General features: G+C 48.0%; 1 protein-coding gene across 1 annotated transcript in view; it reads right to left on the minus strand.

The window, feature by feature from the left end:
• ASIC2 (acid sensing ion channel subunit 2) overlaps positions 1-19,739 on the minus strand; it is a 1,026,308-nt gene that overhangs the window by 436,084 nt on the left and 570,485 nt on the right. The window lies entirely within an intron of this gene.

The raw sequence follows: 19,739 nt of genomic DNA on the forward strand, positions 1-19,739 counted from the left end.
GAGACCAATCGCAAGCACTGAAATTGAAACTGTGATTAAAAATCTTCCAACAGGGCTTCCCTGGTGGTGCAGTGGTTGAGAGTCCACCTGCCGATGCAGGGGACACGGGTTCGTGCCTCGGTCTGGGAAGATCCCACATGCTGCAGAACGGCTGGGCCCATGAGCCATGGCCACTGAGCCTGTGCGTACGGAGCCTGTGCCCCACGATGGGAGAGGCCACAACAGTGAGAGGCCACATACTGCAAAAAAAAAAAAAAAAAAAAAAAAAAAATTCTTCCAACAAACAAAAGCCCAGGACCAGATGGCTTCACAGGAGAATTCTATCACACATTTAGAAAAGAGCTAACACCTATCCTCCTCAAACTCTTCCAAAATATAGCAGAGGGAGGAACACTCCCAAACTCATTCTACGAGGCCACCATCACCCTAATACCAAAACCAGACAAAGATGTCACAAAGAAAGAAAAATATAGGTCAATATCACTGATGAACATAGATGCAAAAATCCTCAACAAAATGCTAGCAAACAGAATCCAAAAGCACATTAAAAGGATCACACACCATGATCAAGTGGGGTTTATCCCAGGAATGCAAGGATTCTTCAATATCTGCACATCAATCCATGTGATACACCATAGTAACAAAATGAAGGTAAAAAACCATATGATCATCTCAATAGATGCAGAGAAAGCTTTCAACAAAATTCAACACCCATTTATGATAAAAACCCTCCAGGAAGTAGGCATAGAGGGAACTTACCTCAACATAATAAAGGCCATATATGACAAACCCACAGCCAACATCGTTCTCAATGGTGAAAAACTGAAACCATTTCCACTAGGATCAAGAACAAGAAAAGGATGTCCACTCTCACCACTACTATTCAACATAGTTTTGGAAGTTTTAGCCACAGCAATCAGAGAAGAAAAAGAAATAAAAGGAATCCAAATTGGAAAAGAAGTAAAACAGTCACTGTTTGCTGATGACATGATACTATACACAGAGGATCCTAAAGATGCTACCAGAAAACTACTAGAGATAATCAATGAATTTGCTAATGTAGCAGGATACAAAATTAATGCACAGAAATCTCTTGCATTTGTATACACTAATGATGAAAAACCTGAAAGAAAAATTAAGGAAACACTCCCATTTACCATTGCAACAAAAAGAATAAAATACCTAGGAATAAACCTACCTAAGGAGACAAAAGATCTGTATGCAGAAAACTATAAGACACTGATGAAAGAAATTAAAGATGATACAAACAGATGGAGAGATTATCATGTTCTTGGACTGGAAGAATCAACATTGTGAAAATGACTATACTATCCAAAGCAATCTACAGATTCAATGCAATCCCTATCAAACTACCACTGGCATTTTTCACAGAACTAAAACAAAACACTGCACAATTTGTATGGAAACACAAAAGACCCCGAATAGCCGAAGCAATCCTGAAAAAGAAAAACGGACCTGGAGGATGCAGGCTCCCTGACTTCAGACTATACTACAAAGCTACAGTAATCAAGAGAGTATGCTACTGGCACAAAGACAGAAATATAGATCAATGGAACAGGATAGAAAGCCCAGAGATAAACCCATGCACATATGGTCACCTTATCTTTGATCAAGGCGGCAAGGATATATAATGGAGAAAAGGCAGCCTCTTCAATAAGTGCTGCTGCGGGGCTTCCCTGGTGGCGCAGTAGTTAAGAATCCGCCTGCCAATGCAGGGGATAAGGGTTCGATCCCTGGTCTGGGAAGATCTCACATGCTGTGCAGCAACTAAGCCCATGCTCCACAGCTACTGAGCCTGTGCTCTAGAGCCTGCAGGCCACAACCACTGAGCCCACATGCCTAGAGCCCGTGCTCTGCAACAAGAGAAGCCACCACAATGAGAAGTCTGCATGCGGCAACGAAGACCCAATGCAGCCAAAAATAATAATAAATAAGTGCTGCTGGGAAAACTGGACAGCTACATGTAAGAGAATGAAATTAGAACACTCCCTAACACCATACACAAAAATAAACTCAAAATGGATTAAAGACCTAAATGTAAGGCCAGACACTATAAAACTCTTAGAGGAAAACATAGGCAGAACACTCTATGACATAAATCACAGCAAGATCCTTTTTGACCCACCTCCTAGAGAAATGAAAATAAAAACAAAAATAAACAAATGGGACCTAACAAAACTTAAAAGCTTTTGCACAGCAAAGGAAACCATAAGCAAGATGAAAAGACAACTCTCAGAATGGGAGAAAATATTTGCTAATGAAGCAACTGACACAGGATTAATCTTCAAAATAAATAAGCAGCTCATGCAGCTCAATATCAAAAAAACAAACAACCCAATCCAAAAATGGGCAGAAGACCTAAATAGACATTTCTCCAAAGAAGATATACAGATTGCCAGCAAACACATGAAAGGAAGCTCAGCATCACTAAGCATTAGAGAAATGCAAATCAAAACTACAATGAGATATCATCTCACACCAGTCAGAATGGCCATCATCAAAAAATCTCCAAACAATAAATGCTGGAGAGGGTGTGGAGGAAAGGGAACCCTCCTGCACTGTTGGTGGGAATGTAAATTGATACAGCCACTATGGAGAACAGTATGGAGGGTCCTTAAAAACTAAAAGTAGAACTACCATACGACCCAGCAATCCCACTACTGGGCATATACCCAGAGAAAACCATAATTCAAAAAGAGTCATGTACCACAATGTTCACTGCAGCTCTATTTACAATAGCCAGGACATGGAAGCAACCTAAGTGTCCATCGACAGATGAATGGATAAAGATGATGTGGCACATATAAACAGTGGAATATTACTCAGCCATAAAGAGAAATGAAATTGAATTATTTGTAGTGAGGTGGATGGACCTAATGTCTGTCATACAGAGTGAAGTAAATCAGAAAGAGAAAAACAAATACCGTATGCTAATGCATATATATGAAATAAAAAAAAATGGTTCTGAAGAGTCTAGGGGCTGGACGGGAGTACAGATGCAGACGTAGAAAATGGACTTGAGGACATGGGGAGGGGGAAGGGTAAACCGGGGTGAGAGAGTGGCATGGACATATACACACTACCAAATGTAAAATAGATAGCTAGTGGGAAGCAGCTGCATAGCACAGGAAGATCAGCTCAGTGCTTTGTGACCACCTAGAGGGTGGGATAGGGAGGGTGGGACGGAGATGCAAGAGGGAGGAGATATGGGGATATATGTATACGTATAGCTGATTCACTTTGTTGTACAGCAGAAACTAACACAACATTGTAAAGCAATAATACTCCAATAAAGATGTTAAAGAAAAAAAAAAACTTGGTCACTAACCACTCACCCTGTTTGCCTCTCAGTATGCCACCTTGCCTCCCTGTGACACCTGAGAGACTGGTGTCCTAATTATGTACCCTGTCACCTGCACACCATTCCACATGCCATCAACGAGTTGTGGGAAACCTGTTTCTTTTCTCCCAGTGGATCAACATACACACAAACATTTGCAGAGTACAGTGTATATACCCTTTATCATTAGTGTTAGCATCCAGGCCACTGCTACAAAATTTGGTAAAGGATTTATTTTGTGAAGTTCAGAAATGTATTTATTTACAATGCATTTTATTTGCAAGCCCTACAATGTATTTATGTTGGTACTCGTGTTCTTTGGCTACATTTGGTGAATGTCCAGTTGGACATTTTATTTTTATGTTTAGTCATGGTAAAATACACATAACATAACATTCACCTTAACTGTAAAGAATTTTTCTGTAACCCCACTGTACCCCTAAAACTCAGCTCCTTGCGAAGGGGCTCTGGGATCCCAGCCCTCTTCAGCGTTAATGTCCCAGGCCCTCCAGCCTTCGTCTTTCTCAGTCCTGATGTCTGCTTTGTTCCCATGATGGCGTGACCTTGACGCAGGCAGGCTTGGCATCTGACGTGGGTTCTTGGATCTGCCACTGAGCACCCCTGAGGCTCTTCATTTCTGATTGGTCTGGGGACTCCTTCGTCTGGTCTGACCCAGATGCCTGGGTCACAGCCCCAACCTCTGACTGATTAGAAGATGCCTTTGGCTGCTGTGCCCTCAGCCTTCCAGTTTCTATAGCAAAAGACCGCATATAGTTCTGACGGTCCAGAGTTCCAGAGTGGGATGCTACAAGGAAGCCACCTTGGACCCATCTGGTTCTTGGGCATAGGCATCCGTTTGGCTTGGCCCACTCCATCTCAGTCCTTATTAGCTGAAAGCCGCCATTACTAAGGACCCCGGTCCTTATTAGCTGAAAGCCACCATTACTAAGGACCCCGGTCCTTATTAGCTGAAAGCCACCATTACTAAGGACCCCGGTCCTTATTAGCTGAAAGCCACCATTACTAAGGACCCCGGTCCTTATTAGCTGAAAGCCACCATTACTAAGGACTTCTTCTGAGCCATCACCGTGCTGACAGCCTCACACACATGATCTCATTTAATGCTCACAACAGCCCTGCAGGCTGGTATTATTACCCCGTGATACAAACCTGGAAAAGGAGATCAGAGCTGGTCGTCAGAGGAGCCAGAGTCAAGCCCACGTCTGTCTGACTCCAAAGCCAGTGCTCCAAACCAGAACGGAACTGTCTCTGCTCTGACCCCTTCAGCTTTCCCAGCCCTGTCATCTCCTGGGACATCTACTGAAGTCTATGCCCCCAGAGCCCGTGGTTTCCACCCCAGCTTCCACCGAGTCAGCTCATTGACTCCACACACTGGGGTTGCCATAGTTTCCCACCACTTCATCTCCAGGACCTCAGAGCCCAGTGGAGGGCACCCTCTTCAGTGAAACTGGACAAGGTCAGACTCCAGCTGAAACAGGGTTCACTCCACCAGCAGACAAAAAATGGGCACCCAGGTCAAGGGCAGAACACTGTGAAGGCCAGCTTTCCTGAGTGTTCACTGACTCACCAGGCATTCATTGAGAAACCCCAGGATGTACTATGTTTGGGAATTGGGAATCTGGGCCCCTCCATGCCCAGTCCTTGGAGGGTCGGTGTGAGTCCTGAGTACTCAGGTAACCAAAGGGTCCTGGCTTTACCTCCAAATAAGAAAGAAAACCCACTCTAATTCCACTCTCCTAACTCAACTGCCCATTCCAGCTTTGCATATTTCCTTGTGGACCATTCGAATTCATATTTTATATAATTACAATCATAATGAATACATCAAATTTTTTTTTTTTTTTTTGCGGTACACGGGCCTCTCACCGTTGTGGCCTCTCCCGCTGCGGAGCACAGGCTCCGGACGCGCAGGCTCAGCGGCCATGGCTCACGGGCCCAGCCGCTCCACGGCATGTGGGATCTTCCCAGACCGGGGCACGAACCCGTGTCCCCTGCATCAGCAGGCGGACTCTCAACCACTGCATCACCAGGGAAGCCCTGAATACATCAAATTTTGTTTTGCTTCTGTCATTTAAAACAGCCCTTGGGCCACATCTGGCCCACTACATGTTTTTGTAAATAAAGTTTTATTGGAACACAGTCACTTCCATTCGTTTACCCATTATTGGTGGCTGCTTTCACATGACATGGCAGAGTTGGGTAGTAGTAACAAAAACTGTATGTCCCGCAAAGCAAAAATATTTACTTTCTGGCCCCTTACAGACAAAATTTGCCAACCTTTGATTTAGAGTATTATAAAAAGGTTCTTATATTATTGGACAGTCTTGCTGGTTATAAAATTAATGGCTATACAACTGTCCACTGGGTGGCCTGTAATTTTTAACTCTGCACTTCCCAAGTGGTCAGATAAATTTGTGGTCTGGGTAATCTGCAATGAAGATCTTGGCTTCTGTTGACTATTTCCTTAGGGAAATTCCCACGTGGATTCTTAGGTCAAATCATCTGGCATTATCACCAGGGGTGGTTGAAATTCTGTCCCTGTTGTGTTCCTTTGTTTTGTCCCTCCTTTAGGAATTGACTTTCCTGACCCTTGACCGACTGGTAGCCCCAGCTGGATCCAGAACCTCATTTTTGAACTTTTGTTCAGTTGAACCCTCCCGTTTAGTTCACCAGAGGCTGTTCTTCCGCACTTGCCTTGACCAGCCTTGCATCCCCGTCATCCTTCTCCCTCCACTTCCATTGCTCCAGCTCCCCTCTGCCCACCCCTCCCCACTCCATAGTTCTCCTTCCTCTCCTTCCCTCCCTCACCTCTCATTTGCAATTCCCACACCCGCAAAGGCATCAAGCACACAGAGCAGATCTCTCTGTGAACCACGAAGAGGGGCTCAGGCTGGAACGCACACACAGATCACGCAGAAGGGGCAATCCATCATGGGATTGCCCTCTCGGGCCTAACACAATGCTGGGCACCCTGGCCCAAGGGCTGCTCGTCAAGAGGATCTATGAGTCTCTGCCATCAGCCTCACTGGTTTGTCTGCCTGCAATTCACCTCCACTTTTTCTGCATCCTCTGGCTCCTCGGAAACTTTCCTCGTATTGGCTTCTGATTTACTGCAGGCATAGACTATTTCGATGGGAGAGCAGCTAATAAAAAAGGAAAAACTCTAAAAATGGATTTTTGCCTAACGCTGCTTGCCAATGAGTTTCTTTAATTGTGGCATTAGAAATATAGGCAACTACTTTCACCGAGCCAATGTGACATAGTAATTTGGACCCTGGAGGAAACGGAATCATTCTGGGAGGTCAGGCCCCAGTGGTTTAGAGACTCTGGCTGACAGAGCTCATCCCCCCCAGTGACCGATGGGCAAGTTCCTCTGCTGGCAACCTGGCCTGAACCTAGAGGCTAGAGGGTCCCCGCCAGAGGCTTCACTCCTGAGAGCATCTCTGACCATGATCGCCACGCTCTGCTTAAAAGGGAGAGGGAAGCGGGAACACAAACCCGTTTTTAGGGAGTTCATCCATTGGAAACGTCTCCCTCATGAGAAGCTTAAATCTCATCTCCTATATTTTTTTCCACATTGGCCCTAATTTTGCCTTCTGGTAAGAGCTGAGCAAGTCTGATCTGTCTTTTTCGTAGCAGCTTTTTGGATTTTTTAGGATTAAGAGCCTGTCTCCCTGTAATCTTCTCTTTTTAACCTAAATATTTCCAGTTCCCTTAACCACTTTTCATGTGCCGTTAGTCCTAGGTCTCTTGTCAAAATGGGGCCTTGCTGGAAGTCGCAATATCAAGAGCGAGTGTGTATTAAGTGTTCATTATGCTGCAGTTCGAAGTCCTTTACACCCTGTAACGTGTTTAATCTTCATGGCTGTTCTACAAGGCAAGTGCTGTTACCATCCCCATTTTGCAGACGGGGAGACTGAACCAGGACGTTGATGGTTAAACAGTGAGTTGAGTCCTGGCACTCCTGCTTGCGTTCATTGGTTCACCAGGTTGTTTAGCCTTGCTATCTTTATCTATAAAATCACATGAGTCCTATGTCCTAGAGATGCCATGAGGATTCTAAGAGAAAATGTGCCCGCAGCGTGGGAAGGTCAGCATGAGGTTTCCCTCAGTCCCTTTATGCGAAGGGCTGCCCTTCACTTTGACATTATCCTTCCCACACAGAAACTCTGAAAACCAGGCTCCTTTAACCTTCTCTCACCTGGGGTCACACTTCCCTCATTAGGCTAACACACCCTTCCTCTCTTTGCTCCATTCCAAACTTTTGGCCCTAATTGGAATCCTGTGCCAGTCTGACTAAGGATTCTGGGGAGCGTGACCTTGACTTTGGGCTTGCTTCTAGCATCGGTGCTGGTGGGTGGTGGGACAGAGGGCCGCCATGCATGTATGTATGTACTGTCTGTGATCCATTTTACACATGTGACGGCGAGTGGCTACCTGGCCTTTTGGAGCAATTGTCAGTTCCTCCAGGGGAGGGTGGATGCTTTGTGGACTGTGGAAAGCTACCTGGATAACGCCTTGATGTGCTTCTCCCCGCCCCCACCACGGGGCTCGGATGGATACGGGTCAGGGGTCCCCCTGCAGCCCTTCCCTCTGTGTGGCAGTGGCTTCCAGCCGAATTCTCTCCAGAATTAGCTTTTTTATGTCAGAGCTGCCGTCGACCCAGTTTTCCAAATGAGCTGTTATAGAAATACAAAATGAACGGCTAATTTAGTAGCTACTGATTTCTTTAAACAAACACTTCAGAAGCACAAATACAGAGTAGAGCATTTTGGGAAACACATATAATCACTGGGCCAAGGAGAAGAAGAAAGGTTCTGGCATCTCCCAGCCCCGGGGCATGTGCTGGGTCCAGCCACACCACCGCAGGGCCTTACCTTCATCCCAAACTGCACCAGGCTGTCAGTTCTCAAAGAGCAGCCCAGCCTTCCTTGGAATTCTTGTCCCTCTTGTCATATGTCCCCAGATGTGGTTCCCGGATCAATTTTATTTTGAACATTTTACTTTGAGATAATTACAGATTCACATGCAGTTGTAAGAGGGAACACTGAGAGACCCAGCATACCCTCCGCCCAGTTTCCCCTGGTGCATCCCTATTCCACATAGAAAAAAAATTAATCAAAATAATTCTGTAAAGAAGAATTTCCTTCTGTCCAATCATGGGTTTTTTAAAAAGCTACTTCATAGCTACATTTTTTAAATCTAGGTATAACATCTCAAAATCATACCATAACCTGGGGAGACACTTGGGACATATAAGACAAAGAATTGTTGTTTTTTTTATAACTAAAGAGTCTTTAAAATCAGTAAGATAAAGATTAACACAATAATAGGAGAATAAGTAAAAGATATGAAGAAACACAATCTTACAGAACCATAGGGCAGTGTCACAACAGGAAACTGACTGGATCACTGATACTTTTTGACCCTCAGCAGCGACCACTGTTTTCTTTTCTATCTCCCCCTTTTTTTTTTCTTTCTCTCCTTCTCTCTTGCCCTCTTTGGTCTGTCTGCTTTCTCTCACCAACTCCTTCCTTCTTCCGTTTTCTCCTCTCTTTTATGGTCTTTTCCCCACGTTTTACCAGATGCAGTGCTCTGGTCAAGCTCCCATTCCAGCTCTGTTCCCTGGGAGAGCCCAGGCTGGGTGTGCCCCTCACCCTGCAGGAAACTAGCCATCCTTCCTCCAAAATAACATTCTCCCACCCTCCACCCTGGGGTGGGGTCTTGCTTGAGAAATGCTTCCAGGCCAGCTGTTTTCAGAACCCACTAAACTCAAGGAGTACCAGCGGCTCCAGGACTGGGGTTCACCCATCTGATTAGTACCCACAGCACTGATTGCCCCAATTACACCCCACACGTTGCCCCTCTGTCACCCACTGATGGCCCACTGTAGAAGTTACCACAATCAAAATTCTGCTCTTACAAGTGGGAGGATTCTTACCAGCCACCTGATTCAATTTTCTCTTGGATGACCTGCCCTTTTTATAGGTTTTATAGTTTGGGAAACTGAGATGCTAAAGGGAAAGGTATGCTAGGTCCCTTTGAAACAGGAGGGAAGGGGGCAGGACACAACCTTCAAAAGAATGACGCAGCCCTTCAGGACATGACATAACTGGTTAGAATGACTAGGTCCAAGATGGCAGAAGATTTGACTTCCGGTGGACCTTGAGCCTCATTACATGCTCATTATAATGCATTAACATATGCTAAATGACACACCCACTGGCGCCATGATGGTTCTGAGGTCCACCATAAAAGGCCAAAAGGTAGGCAGTGGGCTAATTCCTGGAAATCCCCACCCCTTCTCCAAGATAGTTGGAATAATCGTCCCACTCATTAGCCTATGAAATTACCCAGCCCACAAAAACTAACTACGCCATATTTCAGGGCCCCTCACCTTCTGAGATGGCCCACCCTCTGTCTGTGGAGTGTGTTTCTCCCAGGACTGTTCTCGCCTTTTGAGACAGACCGCATTCTGTCTAAGGAATGTGTATCTCTATAAATAAATCCACTTCTTACCTATTACTTTGTCTCTCACTGAATTCTTTCTGCAACGAGACATCAAGAACCTGAGCTTCATTAAGTCCTGAGACTAGGTGTGTGATCTCAATTAAAAGACCGTGGCAGGAGGTACTTCCCTGGTGACGCAGCGGTTAAGAATCCGCCTGCCAACGCAGGGGACATGGGTTCGATCCCCGGTCTGGAAGATCCCACATGCCAGGGAGCAACTAAGCCTGTGCACCACAACTACTGAGCTTGTGCTCTAGAGCCCAAGAGCCACAACTATTGAGCCCGCGTGCTGCAACTACTGAGCCCGTGTGCCACAACTACTGAAGCCCGCGTACCTAGAGCCCTTGCTCTGCAACAATAGAAGCCACCGCAATGAGAAGCCCATGCACTGCAATGAAGGGTAGCCCCTGCTCGCCGCAACTAGAGAAAGCCTGTACGCAGCAACGAAGACCCAACGCAGCCAAAAATAAATAAATAAATAAATTTATTTTAAAAAAGACAGCGTGTTCGAGTCCCCAATGCGGGTTCTGGCTGGGTTCAAGTCCCAACCTGAGGTGTGCGGTTGCACCTTGGCCAGGAAATGGAGAGCTGGGGCCAGGAACTCACGTTCTGATTCCTCATCCACTACTCCTCTCACTCACCTGACACCTCGCTGCCTTACCCCAGCCGGAACCAGATAGCTGAGCCCTTCTGAGGCCTGAGAAGTGACGGCACCAGCCTTCGGCGCACCTGCTGTTTGGGGATCTGTAGCAGGGCCTTGGCCCCGTCTTTTCCGGTGCTCAGGTTCCCTGGTCCCTGCTCCATCACATATACAAACAGTGCCACCGTGATGAAGAGAACACTGTTTGGAGTCGGGCCTGTAATTCCGGGACACTTGCAGATGGTGTGGCTTTGGGTGAGTCACTTTATCTCTGAGCCGCCTTTCCTCCTCTGCAGAGGAAAGCTAAGACCCTCTCCACACGGATATCGTGATGTGTCAGTGAAACGAGGTGTGTTGGGTTTAGCCCCAGGTTGGGGGTCACTGGAAGTGCACAAAGAACAGCAGTCAACATCACTCAGAAAAGTCTGGGGGCCTGAGAAGCATCGTGGAAGCCGCACCCAGTCCTGGGACTGGAAAAGCACTGGACTGGAGGCAGGATCACACCCAGGTAGGAGCAAGGGGGAGGGGCTTCCGGCTGGCCTGGGATGGATTCTTCTGAAAACTGAGCCCTGTGAAAATGGAACATAGCAGGCAGCCCAGACCACCCACTTTTGAGCATCCTGAGCACAGTTTTCTTTGTTTTTTGAAAATTAATTAATTAATTAATTAATTTTTGGCTGCATTGGGTCTTCGTTGCTGCACGCGGGCTTTCTGTAGTTGCGGTGAGCAGGGGCTACTCTTCGTTGCGGTGCACAGGCTTCTCACTGTGGTGGCTTTTCTTGTTGTGGAGCACGGGCTCTAGGCACGCGGGCTTCAGTAGTTGTGGCACGCGGGCTCAGTAGTTGGGGCTCACGGGCTTAGTTGCTCAGTGGCATGTGGGATCTTCCCAGACCAGGGCTCGAAGCCGCATCCCCTGCACTGGCAGGCGGATTCCTGACCACTGGGCCACCAGGGAAGTCCCCAGTTTTCTCTGGATTGAACTTTTTTCCCCTCCGGCTCATTATCTGCTCCCCTCAGCTCTGTGGGTTAGACCTGGAGACATCTGTGTCTCCAGGGTCTAACGTCCTGCATTTGGCCACCACCCTGAGCACTGGCAGGTAGTCTCTCCGGCCGGTGCAGGGGCCTCCAACCGGCTCCGTCCCCGAGTCTCTCCACTGGCGTCCTCTCAGGAGTTTTCTAGCTGAGAGCTTCCTGAGCCTGACTGTACATCAGAACCACCTGGAAAGGACGGAATTCAGGGCTTCTTGGGAGTAAGGCTGTGGTCTCTAGACACGGCTGGGACTGGGGGAGGCAAGTGAAGCGTCCAGGGTGCAACATTTAAGGGGTCATCTGCTCTCAGGGTTGTGCAAGCATGGGGCCTGCACCTGAGACTGAGCCCCTCCTTAAATTTCGTGCCCTGGGTGCCTTGCTTACTTCCCCCCTTGTTCCAGCCCTGTCTCTAGATTCAAACTTGGAAAACCTGGCTGTTGATTCTGGTGGGTACCCAGGGGGACTCTGGATGCCCCCTTGTCTTGGGCCCTGATCTGAGCAGCTCTGTCTGCTTGCATCCCTGGTCCTGGTCTTGGTCCTGGAAGCACAGAAGGCTCTCTACTTCCCCCCAGTGCCATGGCCAATGCCCATCAATGTTCTCATTTCCTGGGAAAGCAAGAAGGGAATATATCCCAAACCTAGAGTCTTTTCTTCATTGACAATTTTTCTCGGTTACTAAACTGAATTAATCCCTCCCACCCCAGAGGAAGTGATAGCTCTTTGGAAACTCACGGTGATCTTGTGTCCGTTTCCTATTTTCTTTGGAAAATCTGGGGTGAGGGAAACAGTGCTCTAGGGCCCTTCAGTCCCTTCAGGAAGTATGTATGGAGTATTTCCTAGGTACCAGGCACTCTGCTGGGTGACACAGACCTGGCCTCTGCCCTCACAAAGCTAATGTTAGCGGGGTAGATGCCACTGAGCACACAGCTACAGTCCCGTGAAATGTGGCCAGTGCTGTGATGGAGACACACAGGGAGCGGGGCAGGGGAGGGCAAGGCCATGATGACCAGAGACCAAAGCCATTCCTGAGAGAGTGACACTGGGCAGAGTTCTAAGGATGAACTAACTGGACTGGAAGGGGGAAAAGAACATTCCAGATACAAAGAACCGTGTGTAAAAAAGCCCTAAAGAGGGAAGAAATATTTAAGGAGCTGAATGTGATTGGTAGAGGGCACAGAAGGGGCAAGAGTGAGACCGTAAATGGAACCATAGAGGTGACCGAGCCTGGAATCTGTGAGCATCACTGTCTTTCCCTTCAAGGCCTGGTCAACTTTTGCAGAACTTGGAGCTGGTGAGTGACTCCATCTGGCTGCCTTCACAAAGTCATCACTGGCAGCATCATGGCTACTAGACCAAAGGGCAGTAAAGGTAGGAGGAGACAACGCTATGGACATAGTCTAGGAAAGACAAGATGGCGGCTTGGGCCAGACCGTTGGAAGGAGATGTGAAGTGAAGAGCACGGGAAAGGTCTGCTCAGAGCCAAGTTCTCCAAGAACCATTTTCCCCAATCCCTGCAAGGCTGGGATGGCTGCCTGCCTCTATGATTCCACGGTACCTTGTGCTTAACCTCAGTCGGAGCCCCTCTCATGCTGCAGTCTATCTCCCTCAGTTAACTACAGGGATGGGAACCATGTCTCGTCTTTAATTCTTGCTGCTGGTGCCAGGCGTAGAGTAATGCTTAGTCCACATCTAATGAATAACTGGCAGGGTATAGTTCAGAGACTTGAAATGACTACTAATTCACAATCATCACCCGAAAATTCAAATACCCTCACCTTCTAAGAAGCTTCCGGTGCATGGGTTTACGATGGGGGGCGAGGGTAGCTGCAGATGAGGATATAGTTGTTGTGGGTTGTTTTGATGTTGTGTTGCTTTCTAGACTCTAAGCTTCCTGGGGGCGGGGCCATGTCTGCTTGTTCACCATTGTACCCCAGCACCCAGCACTCTGCCTGGCTCACCATGGGTGCTCAATAAATACACACTGAATGAGTGGATGAACTTCTCCCCTCAGCCTCCCCTAAAATGCTGTCTCACTTTTGGTCAGGAATCCAAGAAGGCCCTCACCCCCATGGATCCCCAGATGGTCCCTAGGAGACAGAGCATTTCTGGCAGAAAAGACATGATGACTAAAGCAAGTGCATGGTTTTATTGGCTCCTGGCTTATAGAATTGCCTGGAAGACTAGGGATTGGGGTGAGGAAGGCCAGTGCACTGGTTAAGTGTTGGAAGTCCAAGTGAACACGGCACGTGTGTTTTCCCTCCTCAGCATCCAGGCCCACCTCTTTGGGCCACAGCCCATTTTGCGGGGAGGATAGAGGATATCTCAGTCCCTTTGGTGTTGGTGGGACCTCATGGGCAGCTCCAGGATGAAGTACAGGATTTGGGACTGAGCCAATCAGTAAAACATATTCCCCTGGTGTTCAGGGTTGAATATACTGTCATCTCAAATTTCATATGTTGAAGTCCTAACCCCCAGTACCTCAGAATGTGACCTCATTTAGAAATAGGTTCCCTGCAGATGTAATTCGTTCAGATGAGGGCATTCTGGAGTAAGATGGGGCCCTAAAATCCAATAGGACTGGTGCCCTTACAAAAGGATGCCATGTGAAGAGACAGGTGTGCACAGGGAAAGCTCCACGTGAATATGAAGGCACAGACCAGGGTTATGCATCTACAAGCCAGGGAGAGAGGCATGAGAGAGTCTTCCCCCCAGCTCTCAGAAGGGACTGCTGACACCTGGATTTTGTACTTCCAGCCTCCAGGATCGTGAGACAACGCATTTTTGTTATTTAAGTCACCTACTCCGTGATACTTTGTGATGGTGGCCCTCGGAAGCGAATGCCCCTGGAGACGCTTGTCCTGGGGTGGGCACCAGACCTCACCTGGTTCAACTCGAGTGACAACTTTTGCAGGTGCCGCCTGCAATGCACGTGGTCGCTCTCTGCTGGGTTGCACCTGACGTTGGAGCAGCTGTCGCCATTTTTGTCACCATGAGGGAGGGTCTTTCTGAGAGTGGAAACCACAGAGAGGTAGCACTGCTGAGAGATTGGGGGAGAGAAACTTGGCCCTGGGGAGGTGTTTGCAGACCTGTATCCAGCCACGTCTGAAGCCATCCCTACTTCTAGACTATTTAGTTACATGAGCCAACAAATTCATTTTGGGCTTAAGCCAGTTTGAGTCAAATTTTCTTCAACTTGTGACAGAAAGAGTTCTGATTTATATAGTTTAATTTTTTTTTAAAGGAAGAAAAAGTGTTTCCTGGAAAATGCCTGGGAGAGATCACATGCAAGTGGAAGGAAGAGCTATCAGAATCACACAGCAGCTCCAGAAATCTGGGGAACTATAACTAGGAATACACCCTGCTGGCATATTCTCTTTTTTCTCTCATCCTTTTTTGGAGGGTTTCCTCGTGTGACAGTAGCATGGCAGCACAGGGAGGTCATGCCAACATATGACATGGCCAACATGGCAGCTGCCAACTCTGGGATCACATCCTTTTAGAGTCCCAATCAAGAATCTGGAGACAATTGAACAAAATCCCAGATCATCACAATGGCCAACAGAATGGCTCCTTCTTCTCTGTAAAGCATGGGACCTGACTTAAAAGTTCCCTTTGGGTCCCTTTTGGGTCTGATATGCTGTGATTCCTCTTGTAGGAAATAGTAGTCCTATGGGCTGTTAGAAGGTGTTCAGACAAAAGAGTTCCATGGTCAAATAGATTTGGGAACCTTGGATTAACCAGTAGGCAGTTTCCCTGCAGGACTTCTCAGAGCCTTTATCATGTTGATATAAGTTGAGAGTTCCAGGGGGTATGGGATATGTGTGCTATATTTCTGAAACTTATTTGATGAGAAAACAGCTCTATCCCAGAGTATCTAAAGGACTGGTATTCCTTAGGACATAATTTAAGAAATACTATATACCCCATAATGGTAGGCATTGTGTTTTCTTCATTTTTGTTTTCTCCTCTGTGTCTAGAATAGCATATTGCATCCAGAAGACACTCAAAGCAATCCCAGAAGCTCAGTGTTGGAAGGGGCCTCAAAATTCAACTGGCCCCATGTTCCATATGGTACGTGAGCATGTTTGATAGCTTCTCCCCACAGCTCTCTCTGATATTGCCACATCTGCCCTAATTTAGTTGTCTCAGTGTCAGTGTGGCACCGCACGTCCTGGATTAGACCGGGATTCTGATGCCTCAGTGCTTCTGCAAGGCCACCTGATCTGCAGCGCCCAGCGGAATTCCCTCCACCTCACCTGTCACTGAGCTACAAGCTTCTCTCAGTCCCTGGGGATTCTGAGTGCTATTAATGGCCACATGATGCCGCCTAAATAAAAACCACTTTCACCATTTAAGAAGCATCCTAGCCACTCACAAAGCCATCCATTGTGTCTCATCGCGTTCACGTCTTGTTAGCTCTGTCTCGTTCTCAATCTCTAGCATCTCTGCTGCCCTAGCGCCGGGATGCGGACGTGCTGGAAAATACAGATGAGGGAATTGGAAAATGCCGATGCCAGAAGGCACTCTGGGGACCATCTTGCCCCAACCCCATGTTGCTTTATTTGTACTTATAGACGAAGAAACTGAAGCCCAGGGAGGGAAAGTGACTTGCCTGAAGCCACACAGCAAATAAGTGGCAATGTCAAAACTTGTCAGTGTTAGTGTCCAGGAAGGAGTTAAATAAATGGTCCCTCAAATGTATTTCTAGAGGACACTGGTCTTTTGGGACGGTCAAATCCGTGTTGGAAACACTGTATTCAATACTATTTGCTTGGAAAGCACATTGAAATTCTGCAGTAAAGAATCTTGTTGAACTTCTGTTTAATCCAGTGTTTTCCAAATTCATCTGACCAGGGAACTTCACCTCCCTTTTTGTAAAAGGGCACGCAGAAGAATTAGTTCCTCAGAACTTCTATTTTAAGGGCTGGACTTTGGGTTCATCTGTGCAGTTGTGGCACTGGGTGGGGGGATGTGGCAGTCAGGTGGGGCGTGCAGTGAGGAGGGCCAGTGACAGGAACATCAACACTCAGAAAGACGGCCTGAGCGTCCTTGACCGATGCCTTTGCCAGTCTGCCCACTGAGTGGAGAGAGTGAGGCCAGAAGGGGAGTCCTTAACGGTGAAGCCTGATGTCAAGAGATGAAGTCCAAATGGGGATGTGGCCAATCTGGTGAGTTCCAGGCTATTGTCTAAATCTAGGGGGGGAGGGGCACCCAAAGGGGATGGACAAGATAGGGCTGTGAATTCCAGGGTCAGGAGATGATACTGTGTGGACACAGATACTCTACAAAAAGAGTGTCATAGGACAGGGAAAACAGGACCTAGTTCCTGAGAAATGGGTTGGCAAGAGTAAGGTGGGGTGTCATCCTAGAAAGGCAGTGGGGACATTAGGTAGGTGTCCCTTCTCTGCCCTGGGGGACACAGATACATCCCAGCACCCTGGAGGCCTGGGAAGATGTGCAGCAATTAGGCGCCCACCTTTTCCGGGGACCCCTGGGGGTACAACTGCATATGGAAATCTGAAGGTCCAGCACGGCTTGGAGTAAAGGGAATTTCCAAACTCCAGGCAGAGGGCAAGGGAAATTAGCCACTCCTCAACACTTCCAGGAGAATGGCAGACTGGAGTCAACACATTCCCGAACACTGAAGTGGGCCCGATTCCAGGCTCATGGAACTGCAGCAACGCAGAGATGCAAGTTATAATCCCAACCGTGCAGCTAAACAGCTCTACGCCCCTGTGGAACAAGCCCTTTTCCTCTGGCTCCCAGCACTGGCATCTTTAAAGTGGGTTGGCCTCAATTATTTCTTCATTTCCTTCTATGACCTTTTAATTCTCTGGTCATTCAAGTAGAGTAACCCAGGATCGGCCTTCGGTCTGTGTGTGCTCCAAGTTCCCCACATCACTCTTCCTTGTTTCTTTGTAGATCTGAGGTGAGCCTCTCATCCTAGAACTGCAAAAATGGGGAACTGCACTTCTGTCATGAACGTGCTTTACAACCCAGGGAAGGCACGTTTGAGAAATACAGCTTTCCCGAGGAAGCAAAACCCACACGCCTTGTGAGTCAGCCAGACCCGAAGCCTCCCTGGGCTCCAGCGTCCCCATGGGCAACCTCACGGGGTGATTGGGAGCGTCAAGGGAGATGGGCGTGCCAGTGGTTTATAAACGATACACGCTGTGGTGTGCTGTGCCCACGGAAGAGGCTTGGGGATGAGAAAATGGTGATGATGATGAGGGAAAAATTGCTAGGCTACTGAGGTTAAAAGTTGTGATGAAAGGGCTTCCCTGGTGGCGCAGTGGTTGGGAGTCCGCCTGCCGATGCAGGGGACATGGGTTTGTGCCCCGGTCCGGGAGGATCCCACATGCCGCGGGGCGGCTGGGCCCGTGAGCCATGGCCGCTGAGCCTGCGCGTCCGGAGCCTGTGCTCCGCAACGGGAGAGGCCACGGCAGTGAGAGGCCCGTGTACTGCAAAAAAAAAAAGTTGTGATGAGAAAAGAAGTAAGGTCATTAAAGGCAAAACTCTGCCTCCTCTAACACCGGGCCTGGAGCTGCTGTTTCTGGAGACGAAGCAGGGATGCCCCCGCGGGAAGCGGGTGAGGGACGCACCGCTTATGCTCAGCGTGGGAGCATCCTGTCTCCTTCCGCGCAGGCAGCAGTGAGGGGGCGAATCAAGGTTTTTCCTGGGAGCCAGAACTTCCCAGGAAAATCAGCCAAGATGTTAACTCACTTCACCCCAGCAACCAAGGCAACCGTATGGATGAAAGAGAGTCTTTGGGTCCAGTCTCATCTCATGTGCTCTGCTGCTGGCCCCCAGAGCCTACACATCCTGCCTTTTAAAAAATTTTTTTTTTTGTATTAAAACCCCTTGGGCGTCAGTGAATGGTTAGGGTAGGAGGAAAGAGGCTAGCAGGCAGTTTGGACTGACCTCAGTTCTAATCCCCACTCTGCTGCAATATAGATGGATGGTAGGATCAGAATCAGGGACCTTGAGAAAGCCACAGTTCTTTCCTGAATCAGTTTCTTCATTTGTGAAACACTGGATTCAGCTCTAAGGACACTCCCAGCTCCACATTCCAGGATGGGGATGCAAAATGAAGAGAGAAACCACAGCAGACCCACTACATTGATACCCCTCCCTCCCCGCCCCACCACTTCAGGGAACTTGAGACAAAAGGACCACAGTTTAGACACACCAGCGACAGCTCCCATCCCCAACCCCATCAGGAGGATGGGAAAGGGGCCATTGAGGAGTGGCGGAGGAGCTATTTGGTCTTTCCAAGGGGCAGACCCTCAACTGCAGAAAAATCCTCTAGGAACTGGGCCACTGGGGAAAGGGAACATTAATTGAGCACCAGGGTCTGACAGCCATCTTTCCATCCCTTCTCCTGTATATTTCCAGAATTTGTTTTTAGATATTCACCATCTCGCTTCTTCTCTTCTGAACATGCTTGTATGGTATTGCCCCTAGCTGAATGCTGTATTTTAGTTGGGGTTTAGAACAGTCCTGGTTGTCAGAGCTACCTTTCTTAACGTGGACACTCTACTCCTACTGATACGGCCTCAGACCGTGTTTGCACTTTTTTAAATGCAGCTTCTGTTTCACACTCTTGGTGAGTGCTTGGCCTTTGGCCAGCTAATCAGCCGCTCCCCTAGATGTTGCCTTTATCATTACTGCAGATCAGCTCTCCCCATCCTGTCTTTGTGATTCACTCCTGGGCTCGGAATGTAGACTTGACATTTATCTCTGCTAAATTTCATCTTGTTGGTTCAGGTCCATTGTTCCCAGTTCTCAAGAGCTCTTAGCCTTCTTCTCCAGCTTCCAGTGGTGGTGTGGGAAGTGGAGGGCGGGGCCGGCTGCATCGAAGCTGGGCTGGGTGGCTGCAGACGCAAAGCCTGGCTCAGGGGAGTAGGTGAGGAGAGCCGGACTGGGAAGGATGGGGTTTAGGAAATGGCCTGGCTGATGGCTGGTCCAGGAAGTGGCAAGGAGTTCAACAGAGGACACTGAACATGAGTTGGTAACTTTGAGTTTGGTGATCGTTTGCAAGGCAGTTCAATATGGCGGGCGGGGCATGTCAGCCATAGTCCTAGGAAGGTGTAATATTAATACTAAGGTCAGGGCACTAATTGTGAGACCCAGTCAGTGTCTGGGAAAGTAGAGGCCAGGGTCCAGGGCTCTGGAGGA

Source organism: Lagenorhynchus albirostris, chromosome 20 (genome assembly GCF_949774975.1).
Source record: "Lagenorhynchus albirostris chromosome 20, mLagAlb1.1, whole genome shotgun sequence".
NCBI lineage: Eukaryota > Metazoa > Chordata > Mammalia > Artiodactyla > Delphinidae > Lagenorhynchus > Lagenorhynchus albirostris.